Source organism: Miscanthus floridulus, chromosome 8 (genome assembly GCF_019320115.1).
Source record: "Miscanthus floridulus cultivar M001 chromosome 8, ASM1932011v1, whole genome shotgun sequence".
Classification (NCBI taxonomy): domain Eukaryota; kingdom Viridiplantae; phylum Streptophyta; class Magnoliopsida; order Poales; family Poaceae; genus Miscanthus; species Miscanthus floridulus.
In genome coordinates, this window is record NC_089587.1 from 165862537 (window position 1) to 165881369 (window position 18833).

At 42.5% G+C, this 18833-nt stretch overlaps 1 pseudogene; it reads left to right on the plus strand.

The window, feature by feature from the left end:
- Positions 1 to 17104, plus strand: part of LOC136470124 (uncharacterized) — a 27383-nt pseudogene extending 10279 nt beyond the window's left edge.
- Positions 17105 to 18833: the final 1729 nt, after the last annotated feature.

The following is an 18833-nucleotide window of genomic DNA, read 5'->3' on the forward strand; positions in this document are numbered from 1 at the left end:
ATTGCAAGAGAATTTAGAATTAGCCCAATTCACCCCCCTCTTGGGCATCTTGATCCTTTCAATTGGTATCAGAGCCTCGTGCTCACGTTTTGAAGCTTAACCGCTTAGAGCAAGATGTCTCACGGGGATGGACCTCCTCCTATCTTCGAGGGGGATGATTTTCCATATTAGAAAATTCGCATGGAGGCATACCTAGAAGCTCTAGATGTTGGAATTCTTAGAGCCGCCTCTCAAGGGTTCCCAACACCTAAGAATGCCGCACAACTTCAAGGCGATGAAGTAAACTATGAAAAATGGAATGCAAAGGCTCGCAACACCATCTTTAGAGGCCTTTGCAAAGATGTGTTCAATCGTGTAAGGAACCACAAAGACGCCCATGCACTATGGTCGGACGTTTGTGCGCTCCATGAGGGAACCAAGAGTGAGCGTGAGGAACGCTATCATCTTGTGATTAAAAAGCTAAATTCTTTTGAGATGCTTCCTAAAGAAAGTGCTAATGAAATGTATTCTCGTTTAAATGTTCTTGTAGAGGAAGTCAATGGGCTTGGACTTACTCAAATGTCACCATCCGATGTTGTGAGAAAGATCTTGAGTGTCCTTCCCATTGACAAATATGTGCACATTGTGACCGTGCTACATCAAGGTGATCTTTCCGCCGCTACACCGACACAAATCTTGGGAAAGATCAATGCTCATGAGATGTATATGCACATCACACCTCAAGTTGGCTCATCCTCTACAAAGAAGAAAGAGAAAGACTTAGCATTCAAAGCTAGCCAAGATAAGGGCAAGGCAAGACTTGAGTATGAAAGCTCAAGTGATGAAGATGATGAAGAAAGTCTTGCTCTCATGGTGAAGAAGACTGCCAAGATGCTAAAGAAGCTAAACAAGAGTGGCATCAAGTTTGATGGCAAGAAGAAGAAGTTCTTCACTAGCTCAAGAAGAAAGCCAATCTCTGAGATGGATTGCTACAATTGTGGCGAACTTGGCCACCTAGCTCATCAATGCACAAAGCCCAAGAAAGACAAGTTCAAGAACAAGGGCAAGAAAGATGATTCAAGCGATGAAGATGAAAAGAAAAAGAACAAGCCATACAAGAAGAGAGATGGCAAAAAGAGGGACTTCTATAAGAAGAAGAAGAGTGGCAAGGCCTACATTGTCGGTGATTGGCTCACGGACATTGATTCATCAAGTGGATCATCCAATGATGAGAGTGACAATGAGAAGGTGGCCGCCATTGCTATTGATCTTGCATCCTCACCGCCACCATCGCCATCATCCTCTACACACCTATGCCTTATGGCCAAGGGTGAACGCAAGGTAACTAAGAGTGATGATAGTAGTGATGATGAGCAAGCTAGTGATGATGATAGCGATAGCGATGATGATTCACCCACATATGATGATCTTGTCAAAATATTAAGAAAATACACTAAGATCATTAGAAAGAGTAGAGCTACAAATGAAAAACTTGATGCTAAAAATGATTCACTCTTAGCTAAGTGTGATACATTAGAAAAGGCTAATGATGAGCTCAAAGAAACAAATGACTCTATATCATCCAAACTCAAGGAGCTCAAATCTTCTAAGAAAGAGCTTAAAGATAAACATGATAAACTTGAGTGGGTGCACAATGAGCTTATCACTAGTCACAACAAGCTAAAAGATGAATATACAACTCTAAAGATCAATTATGATACCCTTGTTATTGCACAAGAATTCTTACCAAATGAGCCACATGTTGCTACTAACCATGTTGTTAAGATTGATATAGCTATCTCATGTGATGATTTAATTGATGAGAGCATTGAGCATGGATCTAGTAGCAAAGGCAAGCAAGTGGTTGAGTGCAATGACTATGATGAGTATGTCAAGCTCAAGAGTGACCATGAGAAGCTCATGAAAGATCTTGAAGAGATGAAAAGTCACAACACCGTTGTGCTAGAAACTCTTGATCATGACAAAGAGTTGATCCTTGAGAATGAGAAGCTCAAAGAAGAAAACAAGAAACTCAAGGAAGAGAAGAACAATGATATTCTCAAGGAAGAGAACAAGAAGCTCAAGATGGAGAAAGAGCATCTCAAGGTGGGATTGAGCAAGTTTGCTAGAGGCAAGCATCTCCAAAGTGAGCTACTCATGAATACCGTCATGAAGATGGATAGAAGTGGCATTGGATATATGGCAAGTGTAGAGAAGAAGAAGGCTCAAGCTCAACACCAACAATCAAAGCCAAAGCTAAAGCCAAAGAGATGTTTTGAGTGTGGACAAGAAGGCCACTTTGCTCATGAGTGTCAAACTCCACCACCACAACCCTTGCCCAAGCATGCTAGACCCTTTGCTTTCAATGCTCACTACATGCTTAGAAAAGATTCTAGTGGAAAGATGAAAGTTATGTTCTTAGGACCCCCAACAAGAGTAGGCCTAAGAAGATTTGGGTGGCTAAGTCACTTGTTGAGAAGGTGAAGGGCCCTCAACAAGTTTGGATCCCTAAAGCTTGAATCTCTTGTGTGTAGGTGAACTACAAGACCGGTGGAAGTCATTGGGTTATTGATAGTGGTTGCACTCAACATATGACCGGTGATCCTCGTATGTTCACCTCACTAGATGAAGAGGTAGATGGACAAGAGAAAATAACATTTGGAGATAATTCAAAGGGCAAGGTTAAAGGATTGGGCAAAGTGGCAATATCAAATGATCATTCCATCTCCAATGTACTCTATGTTGCATCATTGAGCTTCAACTTGCTATCCGTTGGGCAATTGTGTGATCTTGGCTTTCAATGCTTATTCACCGAGAAGGAGGTTGTTGTATCCAAGGTAGATGACAATCAAGTGATATTCAATGGATTTAGATACAACAACTTATATCTAGTTGACTTCACCTCCGAAGATGCAAACTTGAAGACTTGCCTATTCACCAAAACAACACTTGGGTGGCTATGGCATAGAAGACTTGCTCATGTTGGGATGAGCTCACTCAAGAAGCTTATGAAGAATGATTTGGTGAGAGGGTTGAAGGATGTGAAGTTTGAGAAGGACAAGCTTTGTAGTGCATGTCAAGCCGGCAAGCAAGTTGCAAACACTCATCCAACCAAAGCTTTCATGTCAACCACAAGAGTGCTAGAACTCCTACACATGGATTTATTTGGACCAACAACATACAAGAGTTTGGGAGGAAATCTCTATTGTCTTGTGATTGTAGATGACTATTCAAGGTATACATGGGTGTTCTTCCTTCATGACAAATCCGAAGTTGCATCTTGTTTCAAGAAGTTTGCCAAGAGAGCTCAAAATGAATTTGAAGTGAAGCTCAAGAAGATAAGAAGTGACAATGGCAAAGAGTTTGACAACACAAACATAGAAGCTTATTGTGATGAAGTTGGAATCAAACATGAAGTCTCCGCAACCTATACTCCTCAACAAAATGGTGTAGTTGAGAGGAAGAACCGAACTTTGATCACTCTTGCAAGGACAATGCTAGATGAGTACAACACCCCCGAAGCTCTATGGGCGGAAGCAATCAACACCGCATGTTATGCATCCAACCGCCTATTTCTTCAAAAGTTCCTTGTCAAGACACCGTATGAGTTGCTCAATGGGAAGAAGCCAGACGTCTCCTTCTTTAGGGTGTTTGGTTGCAAGTGCTACATCTACAAGAAGCGGCAACACCTAGGGAAGTTTCAAAGACGTTGTGATATAGGTTTTCTTGTTGGTTACTCATTGAAGTCCAAAGCATATAGAGTATTTAATCATGCCACCGGCTTGGTTGAAGAAACATATGATGTGGAATTTGATGAATCTAACGGCTCCCAAGGAGCACATGAGAATCTTGATGATGTAGGTGATGAACCATTGAGGGAGGCTATGAAGAATATTCCCGTGGGAGACATCAAGCCAAAAGATGATGAAGATGATGTACAAGTCATTAACCAACCTTCTTCATCAAATGTACCACAAGATGGTGAAAAAGATGGGAGAGTAGAAAATGAAGATACTCATATCTCCCATGAGCAAATGGTGGTACAAGCACAAGATGTTGATGCTCCACAACCTCCTCCTCAAGTGGTCAATAGAAGAAATACACCTCTCCTACAAGATCATCCTCAAGATCTCATCATAGGGAGTCCATCAAAGGGTGTAATGACTCGATCTCAAAAACTTACGTCATTTATTGCTCATCACTCTTTTGTCTCTTGCTATGAGCCTACCAAGGTAGAAGAAGCTCTTAAAGATCCAGATTGGATCAATGCCATGCATGAAGAGTTGAACAACTTCACTCGCAATGAAGTTTGGACTCTTGAAGAGCGACCAAAAGGTGCAAGAGTCATTGGAACGAAGTGGGTGTTCCGCAACAAGCAAGATGATCAAGGTGTCGTTGTGAGGAACAAGGCAAGACTAGTTGCAAAGGGGTTCTCTCAAGTTGAAGGTTTGGATTTTGGAGAGACTTTTGCACCGGTTGCTAGATTAGAAGCCATCCGTATCCTTCTTGCATATGCATCACATCATGAAATGAAACTATATCAAATGGATGTGAAAAGTGCATTTTTAAATGGCTTTATTAATGAACTAGTCTATGTTGATCAACCTCCCTGGTTTGAAGACCCTAGATATCCTAATCATGTTTATAGGTTGTCCAAGGCACTATATGGGCTTAAGCAAGCCCCAAGAGCTTGGTATGAGCGCCTTCGGGACTTCCTCATTGAGAAGGGCTTCACCATTGGGAAGGTCGACACCACACTATTCACCAAGAAGCTTGATGGGCATATCTTCATTTGTCAAGTATATGTTGATGATATCATCTTTGGATCATCAAATGAAGACTCATGCAAAGAATTTGGTGAATTGATGTCAAAGGAGTTCGAGATGTCAATGATTGGTGAGCTTACATTCTTTCTTGGTTTTCAAGTCAAGCAAATGAAAGAAGGCATCTTCATCTCTCAAGAGAAATATACAAAAGATCTTCTCAAGAGATTCAAGATGGATGAATGTAAGCCAATCAAGACACCAATGCCTACAAATGGACATCTCGACCTAGATGAGGGAGGTAACCCGGTTGATCAAACTCTCTACCGTTCTATGATTGGTAGCTTGTTATATTTAACCGCATCTAGGCCCGACATCATGTTTAGTGTGTGTATGTGTGCTAGATTTCAAGCTAGTCCTAAGGAAACTCATTTAATTACCATAAAAAGAATCCTTAGGTATCTTAAGCACACACCAAGCATTGGCCTTTGGTATCCCAAAGGAGCTTTATTTAAATTAATTGGCTATTCCAATTCGGATTACGCCGGATGCAAAGTTGATAGAAAGAGCACATCCGGAGGGTGCCATTTGCTTGGTAGATCGCTTGTGTCTTGGTCCTCCAAGAAACAAAATAGTGTAGCTTTGTCCACCGCCAAAGCGAAATACATTGCCGCGGGTGCTTGTTGTGCACAAATATTATACATGAAACAAACTTTGCTAAACTATGGAGTAGTTCTAGAGAAAGTACCTCTTTTGTGCGATAATGAAAGTGCGGTAAAACTTGCAAATAATTCGGTTCAACACTCTCGCACCAAGCATATAGATATCCGCCATCACTTTCTAAGAGATCATGTGGCTAAAAATGATATATCACTAGAAGGTGTAAGATCCAAAGATCAATTAGCGGATATCTTCACGAAACCGCTAGATGAGGCTACATTTTGTAGATTGCGGAACGAGCTCAATATACTTGATTTTAGTAACTTCACTAAAAATTGAGCTTGTGTTGTCTCTTGCATTCATTGTAATATACAACATGTTTAATTTGTGGCAATGCATATAGGGCTTGTCTAACATGGTTAAGATAACCGCCGAAAAGCGTGTGAAGAAGCTTAACCTTGGATCAAACTTGACAAGCAACTAGATTTACTTACAAGTATTGCATATGCATGAATGTTGTTTTGTCGTTTTGTTCCATTTGCCCTCTTGTTGCCTATTTTCTTAAAAAGAATTATAGCCTAAGGCAAAATATTTTGAAAAATATGAGGGTTTGAGAGAGGTCACTCACATCAGTCCCAATTGGTGTTTATTTGGATCTCGCGTGTTTTCAGGACTCTTTTCCGTTTCCTTCTCTGTCGCGTCCGGGGATCTATTTAATTCGGTCGTTCCTTCGTTTTTGATTCCCCGTGACCTAGCCCTAGTCCTTGCCGCCGCCTCCACAGCTCGCCAGCCGCGCGCCACCGTGCTCCTGCCTTGCCGCACCACCGCTGCTCACCCATGTCAGCGCCACCGCGCCAGCACAGCCCGCGCCTCCCTTGCCCGCGCTTGCCCGGCCCCCGCGCCAGCCGCGCGCCACCGTGCCACTGCGTTCGACCGGCCCTCTCGTCACTGCGAAGCGCCGTGTGCTCTAGCCCCATCTCCTCTCGATAAGGCTAGCTCCTTGTTGCAATTTCAATTTGCTTAGATCAAATTGCAATACAATGCGCTGATTTCAAAAATTCTAGGGCCACCAGTTCATCACTGCTCCTTGTAACCCTAGCCCTTGCCGGTTCCGAGGATTCCCCCGCGTGTCGCATCTTATCTTTTCTCGAATCGCTGATTGTCAGGTAGAAAGCCATTCGATTCAAGTTCGCATCTACATTGCTTTCTCTATTAGGGTTTCGCATCTATTAGACATATTGTATTTATTTGTATATCCATCTATTCTATCGTGCAACGAGTCGGTTCCGTTGTGGTTCTTGTGGCAGTTGGCAGTCAACTCGGAGCCAAGCTCGCGAGTATAGACCGAGGCCAAGCCTCAAAAGCGGCAGTTTGATAGTTGATCTTCATCAGCGGCAGTTCATCATCTTGTCAGTTCAGATGGCTCGCACCAAGAACATTGGTGGTGGCCTAGGTGATGATGATTGGAGGCCCCCGCCTCGCCAGCCAGCCGGATCGAAGGGCAAGTCAACCAAGCAGGTGACATCCAAGAAGCGGAAGTACCCCGACGCAGACACAGCAAGAGCAGCAGCTGTTGCAGAGGCCGCAGAGCGTGCCGAGAGAGGTGGTGCCCGCAGTGGAGTTGTCATTGCAGATCAGCCGATTTCACCAGCAGTCAGAGCTGCGATTGAGGAGGTTGAGCGTTGTCACGGTAGTCCAGCTGGGACTGCCACGTTTGCAGGACGGCGGGTTGCCATTGAGGAAGGCCCGTCAGCAGAGCAAGAGCTAGTTCAGCAGACTCAGGAGGGCGAGCAGGCACAACAGACTCAGGAGGCTGAGGAGACAGAGCTGGCACCCTAGCTTCGCCGCTCTGGACGGACCCGTGTACCAGTCTCACCGAGGCCATCGACACAGCGGAGGGGATCACGTCCTCCACCTAGACCACAGGGTCCACCTCTAGTGGTACACCTCGACTTGAGGGCCGCTACAGCCAGGTAGGTTCAGCAGCTGTGTTTTGTTGAGTTTGAGGTTTGGTTTCCTCCGAGGAGGGATGAGAGAGCAGCTGAGGGTTTCTACACGCCACTGTAGGAAGATTTCTATAATGCTTATCTCAACAGTGGGGCAGTGTTCAGATCTCAGAGAGTCTGTCGGATAGAGTCTATTGTGGCAGCAGCCAGAGAGCACATTTGGCCTTACTTATCATATCTGCTAGGACTGACAGATTTGATTGGACGGACGGGGATATATGTACCATCTTGGGTTCGTCAGTTTTATGCTTCACTCTTCATCGATCCACATCACAGATTCATTCACTTTGCTTTTAGAGGCAAAGACTACAGAGTGACGAGTGGTAGGGCCAGAGAGATACTGTGGCTACAAGAGCAGCCTGTCAAGATGCATGAGGTTTGTTATGGACAGCAGGAGCCTCCCAGGCGTCCTCATGGAGGGTTGGTGCCTCCTACAGATTTAGTGCGACATTGCTTCAAGGAGCCTTTTGGAGAGGGGTCGAGCAGGAACCCCAGTGACTTGACTCCTATAGCGAGAGTGCTAGAGGCCATTATCAGGAGGACACTGCTTCCCAGGTTGGGATATAGAGAGGGCCTAACTCGCTTACAGCTCTGGCTACTTAATGCCCTGATGCAGCAGACAGTATTTGATATCTGGGACCTCCTTCTTTTAGAGATGGAGGATACTATAGCTGAGGGATTTAAGGGTCGTAGGTAGCTTCCCTATGCTCACCGGATCACGTTCCTCATCCGCAGAGTAGTGCTTGATAAGCCCCCTAGTATGATGGATGAGTATACAGGTGCCACCACAGAGTTCCTAGCTTACAACCTGTCATAGAGGATCAGACACACCACTCCTCAGGCACCTAGACAGCCTAGCCGTCGTCCCGACGTGCCAAAGTCCGCAGCTCAGCAGGATGAGATCATCAGAAGGATTGCAGCCACTGAGGAGGAGGAGCTAGAGGCACAGCAGGAGGTGAGCGAGTACAGTGATAGCTCTGACGATGACTATCTGCCTATTCCACAGATGCCTCCACGCAGACACGATGCAGAGGCCGGTAGCTCTAGTTCTGCTCCACCTGCTCTGCAGACAGACCCCGCTCTTATTGCTATTCTTGAGCGGATGCAGCAGACACAGGATAGACAGGCACAGGAGACAACTGCTACTTTTGCCCAGTTTCAGACTCGACAGGACGAGTTCTAGAGGCAGCAGTAGGCCATGCAGCAGCAGCAGCAGCAGATGCATCAGCAGCAGATACTCTTGCAGCAGCAGCTTATGGGTTTCATGCAGCATGTAGTGACAGCTCTTGGGGCCCCATAGCCACAGACTTCGCCCTAGCTTGCTCAGCCTGCTTCCACCACGATGACTCCAGCTATACAGCCCAGCGGGCTTTAGGGTCAGGGACAGCCTCTAGCTCAGTTTGCTTCACCTCTTGTACAGGTGTCCCAGTGGTTAGCCTCACCCGTGGTAGCCCCGCAGTTCACTCCACTTCAGACGGGCTTCACACCAGAGCAGTCTTCCTCGCTATTCATGCCTGACATGTCAGTCTCTAGGAGTCTTGGAGCATCCTTCAGCGAGTTGACTGGCATGCCTACTCCGCCTCATATGCATATTGCCGGTCCGTCTACAGCAGCCCTAGTCGCTGTGACTACTCAGAGGCTCCCCTCGTCTGTCGCCTCGTCAGATCCTACGACAGACATACTAGCAGCTTCACAGGCAGCACCAGCCCCAGCTCAGACCCAGACCGCTTCAGCGACACTTCCAGCCATAGAGGGTCAGTCAGTTCAGAGCTCAGGGTTAGATGATGATGGTGCCCAGTTCCAGCTTGCCCCACGTTCTTCAGCGCCCGGCTCGTCCGCTGCAGCCCCGCCGATCGACCCCTAGGTTTTGGTGTTTGACGCCAAAGGGGGAGAGGGAGTTCGAGTATGTAGTCTTAGGGGGAGCTACATTTAGGGGGAGCTAGTTATCTAGTATTAGCTTATTATATACATTTGGAGTTTTATTTGTGTGATACACTCTTACTTATGCATTCGTGTGTTTACTTTCATGCATACTATTATATATATGTGGTAGTGCTATCTACGTGATTGTGATATATGACATGTGTGCTTTCTACTTTGCATTTTTTAAATGTCATATCACTTGTGTTATGCTCATTTGCTTTTGCTTCCGCATTTAAACTTCGAAACAAATGAGTTTTGTTATTTGTACTCATGCTTAATTAATATCCTTTGAGTACATTGTGTTGGCTTGGGTCATATAAGCTTGACTAACACTTTTGTTCTTATCGACAAAAGCTTATATGAACCAAGTCCGTCAAAAACCTCACTCTTTCACATACTCGAGGTGGTATTGTCATCAATCACCAAAAAGGGGGAGATTGAAAGCATCTAGGCCCCTAGTTGGGTTTCGGTGATTAATGACAATACAAGATTACTATGACTAACGTGTGTTTTGCAGAGGCAAATAAAGTTAGGTCATGGTAATGGAGATCGATTGGGCAATCGGGGTTGTCATGCCCCTACAATGGAAATCATTTTGGTTTTCAAAGGATTGACGACAAGGTTAAGGATGACTAGTTCTAAGTGTCGATTGGAGTTGGAGAGACACTTAGAATAGTTTAGGACTTTGTTTTTCCTTTGGCTGTACTATTAAGGGGGGTATGAACGGGTAGCTTGACCGAGTTGAGTCTAGTGAGTTAGGTGTGGTGCACACTTGTTAAAACTAGCTCTAGGTAGCTCCTATGAATGCCTAAGATCCTTTGGAGCAAACTTCATTCACATATGATCGAGAGTTGGAAGTGAATGGAGGGTCAAATACTGACCGGACGCTGGCTCCGGTGCGACCGAACGCTAGCCGCAGGGTCCGGTCAGTTCATTTGACCGAGGAGAACAAGTCTGGTGTGACCGGACGCTGGAAGGTCAATGTGACCGGATGCTGAGGGCCAGCGTCCGGTCGACTCTAGTAAGGGTCCAGACTTGAGAAAGTGTGACCGGACGCGTCCGGTCAGTGGTGACCGGACCCTGAGTATCCAGCATCCGGTCGATTACAGTAAGCATCCAAGAGCGACCGGACGCGTCCGGTCAGTACTGACCAGACCCTGACAGCGTTCGGTCATCACTTGAAAACTATTGCGCGGGTTGAACTGACCGGAGTGTCCGGTCAAAACGATCGGAGCGTTCGGTCATCCCGTAGAAGCTCATAACGGTTCGTTTTTCAGGCTGCCTTATAAATAGAAGCTCCACTCATGTGCGGAGTTACTTTTGCTCATTTCAACAGCTGAGAAACACGTTTGTGAGTGCCAAGAAGAGCAAGGTCCTAGTGAGGTGTTTGTGATTTGAGAATCCAAGAGTGAAACCTCATTAGTGATTCAAGAGTAGACAAGTGTGCATCAATCTTCTCATTAGGCTTCGCGTGGTCAAGTGAGAGTTCGTGCTTGTTACTCTTGGTGATCGCCATCACCTAGATGGCTTGGTGGTGATTGGGAGCTTGGTGATCACCCGGCGGAGCTTGTGGGTGATCCAACTCAAGTTGTGAGCGGCTTTGGGTGATTCGCCGCGACGGAGTGTCGAAGAATCAACCCGTAGAGAGCACTTGATCCTTGCGCGGATCAAGGGGGAGCTACACCCTTGCGCGGGTGCTCCAACGAGGACTAGTGGAGAGTGGCGACTCTCCGATACCTCGGCAAAACATCGCTGCGTTCCTCTCTCTATTTACTTTGAGCATTTACTTTAAGTATTTACTTTGAGCAATTCAATACTTGTCTTTACATTCATAGAATTGCTATGCTTGAGTAAGTTTGGAACATAGGTTGCAAGTCTTTTATGCGTTAATTTGATAGAAACACTTTTCTAGACACAAGGGGTTAATTGGGCTATCCGTAGGATTTGATTATTGCAAGAGAATTTAGAATTAGCCCAATTCACCCCCCCCTCTTGGGCATCTTGATCATTTCAGTATTTTCTAAGGAAATTTGTAGGGATAAAAATATGTAACATATTGCTATGCAAATTTTTGTACAGTAATATGGCACTAATATAAAGCTAGGAAAAATATGTAATCTATTGTTTGACACTTTTCTATAGGGTTTATCATTTTCACTAAAATAACCCTAGCTAGCTTATCATTTTTGCATAGGATGTTGTACATATCAAAATGGTATGAAATTTTCATAGTAGTCTATTGTTAGCACTAGGAAGCTACTGTAATTTTCTAAGAATTTATTGTGCACAGTTGGTGATGTTTGTTATTTACCCTATCATAAGAACCATAGAAAACATCATGGTTAATCACAATCTAATTACTTAAATGCCCTTATTAATTTAATTAGATACTTAGGGTAAATAACAAACATCACCAACTGTGCACAATAAATTCTCAGAAAATTACATTGTATGCAATAGTAAGGTTTTTATGATGCATAGTAACTGTTGATGGCAATAGTAAGGCTTAGAAGCAATTGAGTGTATGCAACTAACTAATTATCACTTTATAATTCAATTACAAGGCTGCATGTATAGTTTTGATTGTGTGGATGATTTCATGTGGATAATGTTCTTTGCTGTAAAACTTGTTAATAACAAAGTTGTAGATAACTTACTAATCTACCTTGTGTTAAATTTCGTGGTCATAGGACTTAGGGTTTTAGAGTTCTAGCTATTACAAGTTTGCTGTCCGAAATGTTTACTTTCTGGACAGATTTGATTGACTGTTTTTTTGACCTAGATAACTATTGAATCACCTTAAGAGTATTAAAAGGAAGTTGTATACAATTTCATAAGCTTTCTAGAATGTCCACAACCATGTGATTTTGATATATATAACACCAGTTATGGTTAAAACAAGTAGCTATTGTTTTGTAGTTCGGTAAATGAGTCGCATGAGTGTTTGCTTAGGTAATAGAGAAGAGATATGCACCTACTTAGTAAAATATGATGCACTTGTTATTACTTTCACACCATGCTTTTGAAATTACACTACTAGAAATGTGTTCATCAATGACGATTCAGTCGTGACGCTTACAAATTTCGTCACAGAACAAGCGCTTTCTATGACGACATTTCCAGCTTCGTCATAAGTAACAAGTGACGGAGCTTTGGCACGAAGAATAATGATGAAAACAAAAGAATCATCATAAAACAACAAAACTAAATCATCATAGATCGTTTGGCTCGTGTACCACCTCGAGGACGTGGCGCCGTGGTCCCACCAGCAGTTCCCACCTCGAGGACGTGGCGATGTGGTCCCACCATTGGGTCCCAACCTCGAAGACGTGGCGATGTGGTCCCACCAGCGGGTCTCAGCCTAAGGACGTGGCGGTGAACAAGTGGGGCAGCGTGGCCCACACGGTCCAGCTGGACCTGCATCCTTCCGCCTCCCTTTTTTTTGGCCAAAAACACTACGCCGGATTCTTACAGTAGGAACGGGGCTATTTGTACTGTAGGGGCGGCTGGGGTTGGGGGCGCCCCTACACTAGGCGTCCTCGGGCCCCAGCAGCCCAGCCGCCCCTACAGATGGCACTGTAGGGGCGGCTGGTAACCTAAGCCGCCCCTACAGTTGGGGCTGATCTGTAGGGGCGGCTCAATCACCAGTCGCCCCTGCAGTGCCCACTTGTCTTTTTTCAAATTTCAAAATTTGAAATGTTCAAATTTAGTCAAATGATAATATGACCAAAATAAAAGTTGTAGATCTTGATGAGTTGAACAACTTTTGTATTCATCACTTTTACATATGAAATCATTTAGGGTTTGAAAATTTAGTTTGAACTTGTCAAATTTCAAATTTCAAAATGTGTAAAACATTGTCACATCCAAGTTTGATCAAACTTAAATGCTGAAGCATGATTTTAGAAATTTTTAGGAAAAAAAACCATCACATTTGGAGTTAGTATGAGGGAGAATAACTAGTTACAAAGTTTACTCACAGATTAAAAAGAGAAATCGCACTATTCTAGATGATCCTTACATGATCATAGTGAACAGTGTGGTTTCTTTTTTTAATCTATGGGTCAACTTTGTAACTAGTTTTTCTTCCTCGTACTAACTCCAAATCTGATGATTTTTTTCCTAAAATTTTCTAAAATAATTCTCTATCAATTTATTTTATTGGTTTTGTCAATATATACATATGAAAACTTTGAGCAATTTAAATTTTGAATTTAAAAAAAATGCAACTTCAGACAAGATTTTGGTTCCCCAAATGATTTCAGCTGAAAAAGTGATAAATACCAAAGTTGAATAACTCATCAAGATCTACAACTTTTGTATTAGTCATTTCTTCATATGACAAAGTGTTAACGACATTGTTCACAAATGTGACACATCTCTCGTAAGGTTTTATAAACTATGTAAGACACGTGTAAGATTAGTGAACAATGTATGCTAAGAATTTGTCAAATGAAGAAATGACCAAAATAAAAGTTGTAGATATTCATGAGTTGAACAACTTTGGTATTTATCGCTTTTTATGTTGAAATCAATTTGGGTCTCAAATTTTGGTTCGAACTTGTCGTTTTTCAAAATTTCCAATTTGAAATGTTAAAATTTTGTCAAATGACAAGGTGACTAAAATAAAAGTTGTAGATATTAATGAGTTTAACAACTTTGGCATTCATCACTTTTTATGTTGAAATCATTTTGGGTCTCAAATTTTGGTTTGAACTTGTTATTTTTTAAAATTTTAAATTTGAAAGGTTCAAATTTTGTCAAATGACAAGATGACCAAAATAAAAGTTGTAGATCTTGATGCGTTGAACAACTTTTGTATTCATTACTTTTACATATGAAATCATTTAGGGTTTGAAAATTTTATTTGAACTTGTTAAATTTCAAATTTTAAATTTTAAAATGTGTAAAACATTGTCACATCCAAGTTTTATCAAACTTAAATGTTGAATCATGATTTTAGAAAATTTTAGGAAAAAAACCATCACATTTGGAGTTAGTATGAGGGAGAACAACTAGTTACAAAGTTTACCCACAGATTAAAAAGAGAAATCACATTGTTCTAGATGATCCTTATATGATCATAGTGAACAGTGTGATTTCTTTTTTTAATCTGTGGTTCAACTTTGTAACTAGTTTTTCTTCCTCATACTAACTCCAAATCTAATGATTTTTTTTCCTAAAATTTTCTAAAATCATTCTCTATCTATTTATTTTGTTGGTTTTGTCAATATATACATATGAAAACTTTGAGCAATTTAAATTTTGAATTTAAAAAAAAATGCAACTTCAGACAAGATTTTGGTACCCCAAATGATTTCAGCTGAAAAAGTGATAAATATCAAAGTTGAATAACTCATCAAGATCTACAACTTTTGTATTGGTCATTTCTTCATATGACAAAGTGGTAACGACATTGTTCACAAATGTGACACATCTCTCATTAGGTTTTATAAACTATATGAGACACGTGTAAGATTAGTGAACAATGTATGCTAAGAATTTGTCAAATAAAGAAATGTCCAAAATAAAAGTTGTAGATATTAATGAGTTGAACAACTTTGGTATTCATCGCTTTTTATGTTGAAATCAATTTGGGTCTCAAATTTTGGTTCGAACTTGTCGTTTTTCAAAATTTCCAATTTAAAATGTTCAAATTTTATCAAATGAAGAAATGACCAAAATAAAAGCTGTAGATATTCATTAGTTGAACAACTTTGGTATTCATCACTTTTTATGTTAAAATCATTTTGGGTCTCAAATTTTGGGTCGAACTTGTCATTTTTTAAAATTTCAAATTTTAAAGGTTCAAATTTTGTCAAATGACAAGATGACCAAAATAAAAGTTGTAGATCTTCATGACCTCTACAACTTTGATGTTTATCAAATTTTCATTTAAAATCATTTATTGTCTCAAAATTATTTTAGTAATTTTAATTTTAATTTTTTAAAATTTAAATTTTTCCCCATTTTTAAAGGTTCAATTTGGCAATTGTTTTAGTTATTGTATATGTAAATATATCTATAAAAAAATTTAAAATTTTGTACTATATTCTTTATTATTTAAATGTGAATAATTCATTTTGATTTAGAATTTTGAAAAAAAAAATCAACTGTAGGGGCGGCTTCTGACCTCAGCCGCCCCTACAGTGCTCTGAGGTATATGAGTGAGCGTTTCAGTCGCTGTCGCTGCGCGTCATTCCCCTCCCCTCCCCTCCTTCCACCCTGTAAAACCCTGCGTCGGCCCCGAAGGCGAATAGGGGCGACTAGGGTTTCAGCCCCCGGCGACACGCCGTCGCTCGAGGCACCTCCGCCACCGGATCCCGGCACCTGCGCTACGCCGTCCGCCTTTACCGCCCCTCCTCGGGTCACCGCCGGTGCGCTCCGCCGACACCCGACGCACCTCATCCGCCCGGTCACCCGCACCTCCTCGTCGGCGCAGGATTGCTTAGGGTTTGGGGCTTCGGCGGCTGGAGCCAAATCCCACCGCCGCCGCTCGCACAGGAGGGCTCGAGCTCGCGGGGTTCCCCTCCTCCTCCGCTCTGGGTGTATAAGATCTTAAGAAGCCCATCTATCTTTTCTTCCTCTCGCGCAGCATCGCCTTTGCCTCCCAACTTCCGCCGCTGCTCCCTCCACCGCGTAGGAGGCCGGCGCTGCTCGCCTGCCCCCGCTCGCGCAAAAGGCCGCCGCCGCTCGCACTACTGGTGCCCTAAGCCCCGATATCCCTCTTCGCCTCTCGTTCCTCCTCCCCCACCCAAAACCCGAGCTTCAGGGTTCCGCCGTCATGGTAAGCCCCCTTCCCTTCTCCGTGCCTCCTCGAATCTGAGACCTCTCCATGCCCCTAGCTAGCCCTCATATGTCTCAATCTTACCGCTCTTCCCATTTATTCATTGTTTTTCGCGATTTTTTTTACAAGTTTCGTGCTAATATTTTTCCGTGCACGAGTGTGATTGCAGCCGCAGGGGGACCACATCGAGCTTCACCAGAAGCGCCATGGCAAGCGCCTGGACCACGAGGAGCGCAAGCGCAAGCGTGAGGCGCGTGAGGTGCATAGGCGCTCGAAGGATGCCCGCAATGTACGGTTCTGATCTGATAAGTTTACACCCTTTTGGTTTTGTTGTTCATGTGCCCCTATTGTTGATGATTGCATGCCTTGTGCTGTTGTAGTTGCTTGGTGCTAAGGGCTGTTGTAGTTACGTGGGTCTCTACTTGAATTGGCTTTTTTGCAGCCTGAAAATGCACGATGAATCAACTAAACGACAGAAGGTTGATGATGATGTCCAAGAGGGTGCTCTTCCTCCGTATCTACTGGATCATGATCAGACACATCGTGCCAAGGTGAATTACTGTTCTTGGCTTCTCTCCAGCTGACTGTGATGCAGGAACATTTTGTGGCATTGATTGATCACTGGTGTCTGGTGACATGTAGGTTCTCAGCAACACAATCAAGCAAAAGAGGAAGGAAAAGGCTGGCAAATGGGATCTTATCCGGAGTCGTCGCTCATCAGGTTAGTAGCAAATTTCATTTCTTCCTGTCTCTTTTTTTTATGATTATTTTTGCCATAGATTCATTATTATTTCCTTCCTGACTATCACTAGGTCTTCAAGAGAAATACCGCTGTCGGCTGCACTGTAATTTTTTATCAGAACTCCGGTAAACAATACTCCGTATAGCACATCACTTTGTCTAATCACTTATAAATAGTCAAACAACAATACTATTTATTACCGCTGTGATTCAACCGTGTATCTTCTTAACTGGAATTGTTTCCATCTTAGTAGACAAACAACAATAATATGTGTGGCATTAAAAATTTATATCTCTTTGAACTTTTAAGCTATACTAAATGTTTCTTATTCTGATTTGTTTTTTACATAATTTGTAATCAATGATACCAGAACTTTGTTGAGTATGGCTCTGTTGCCGTTTTCATTAATTTCTATTGCAGTAGCTATGACCTACGTAGATGTCCTAAAATCTTATTTAAAGAATTGTCCGTCTGTCATTTAAACATCATGTCACACCTTTTATAATATAGTGTTCAATCACACTTTCAGTCAACATATCCTCTCTTAAGTCTTATATTTTGTTACATGGTAGCATCGATTTTATTCGAGATATATTATTCATTTTTGTTGATGTCATCTCAGAGCACCATCTATTTGCAGATATACCAAATATCTCTGCAGTAGGCCATATATTGTTTTCATTAATTTCTACTAAATGTATTGTCCATATTTGTAAGTGGTGGATATGACAGGATGTATTCAATTAGGTTTGTGAAGGCATCGTTTTTTATCACCTTTCCACAATCTCTGCATCAATATTCAGATTGATCAGTTGCAGCTTGAAATCCAGAAGCACCCTCATAGCGAAAATGCATAATATACATTTCCTTGCCTTGACAAACTGAACTGTCTCCTCCCACACACCCCTGACAACTAAGGTGCTTCTTCTATCTTCAAAGTACTGGATGGGGAATATTTGCATTGCATTTGAATGTTTTTAATCTGTTCTTTAATATATGCCCTTGCTTTTAGATGCATCTTGTTTCTTGCATACCTGTTCTTTAATATATGGTCTTGCTTATTAATGCATATGACTTACTTGATTTTTTTCCACAGTATCCTGCAGGGCATAGTCGAAAAGTCCTAGCTTCAAAGAAGAAGAAGATAGGTCCCACCATGGCGCCAGGAGTTAGGGCTAATAAGAGAGTGAGGGCATCTCAAGGATCACAGGTGCAACCTCCTGAATCCCAAACAAGATCATCAAAAAGGCTTCAACCTTCAGCGAGAGATGGCCAGAATGTAGAGGATCCTACAGATGGTCATGATGAAATACCACCACAAAGGTCTTATACAGATGCAGAGGAAGGCAATGGAGCTAGTAGTTCAAATGTGATGTCTAGTGAGTTATGTGAACCGAGTTTAGAATTGTTCATTAAGTTGTTGGTCATTGGAATACTGGATCTGTTAATTTATGGAAGCTTTTGGTCATTCTAGTATTATTTGCATTCTGTAATGAAATTAGCATGTGCACTTGTGATGAATTATCTGACCTTTCTGTGATGATTTGGTAATTGATTCTGTGATGAATTTCTATTTACTTTAGTGACGAAAATGAGAACCTATCACAGCAAGCCTTGTGGCCCAATAAAAAGTGGACACGTGGACCATCCGCATCACTGGCCACGTTAGCTGCCACGTGGTCGGACACGTCACCTGCAATGTGGACAAGACACGTCAGCTGCCAGCGTGGCAGACGTCGTCTAGCCGCCTAACAGACGGCAAGTCATGACGAAAAAGGGGCTATATCAATGATGAAAATAGATCGTCATAGAAAGAATACACTTATATGACGACGACCATTTTGTTATAGAACAAATGCGCATCTATGATGAAAATAGACGTTTCGTCATGGTAGGTAAAATATGACGCGCATTCAATGACGAATACCATATCGTCACAAGTTCGTCATAAAATAATATATGTGATGATTTTG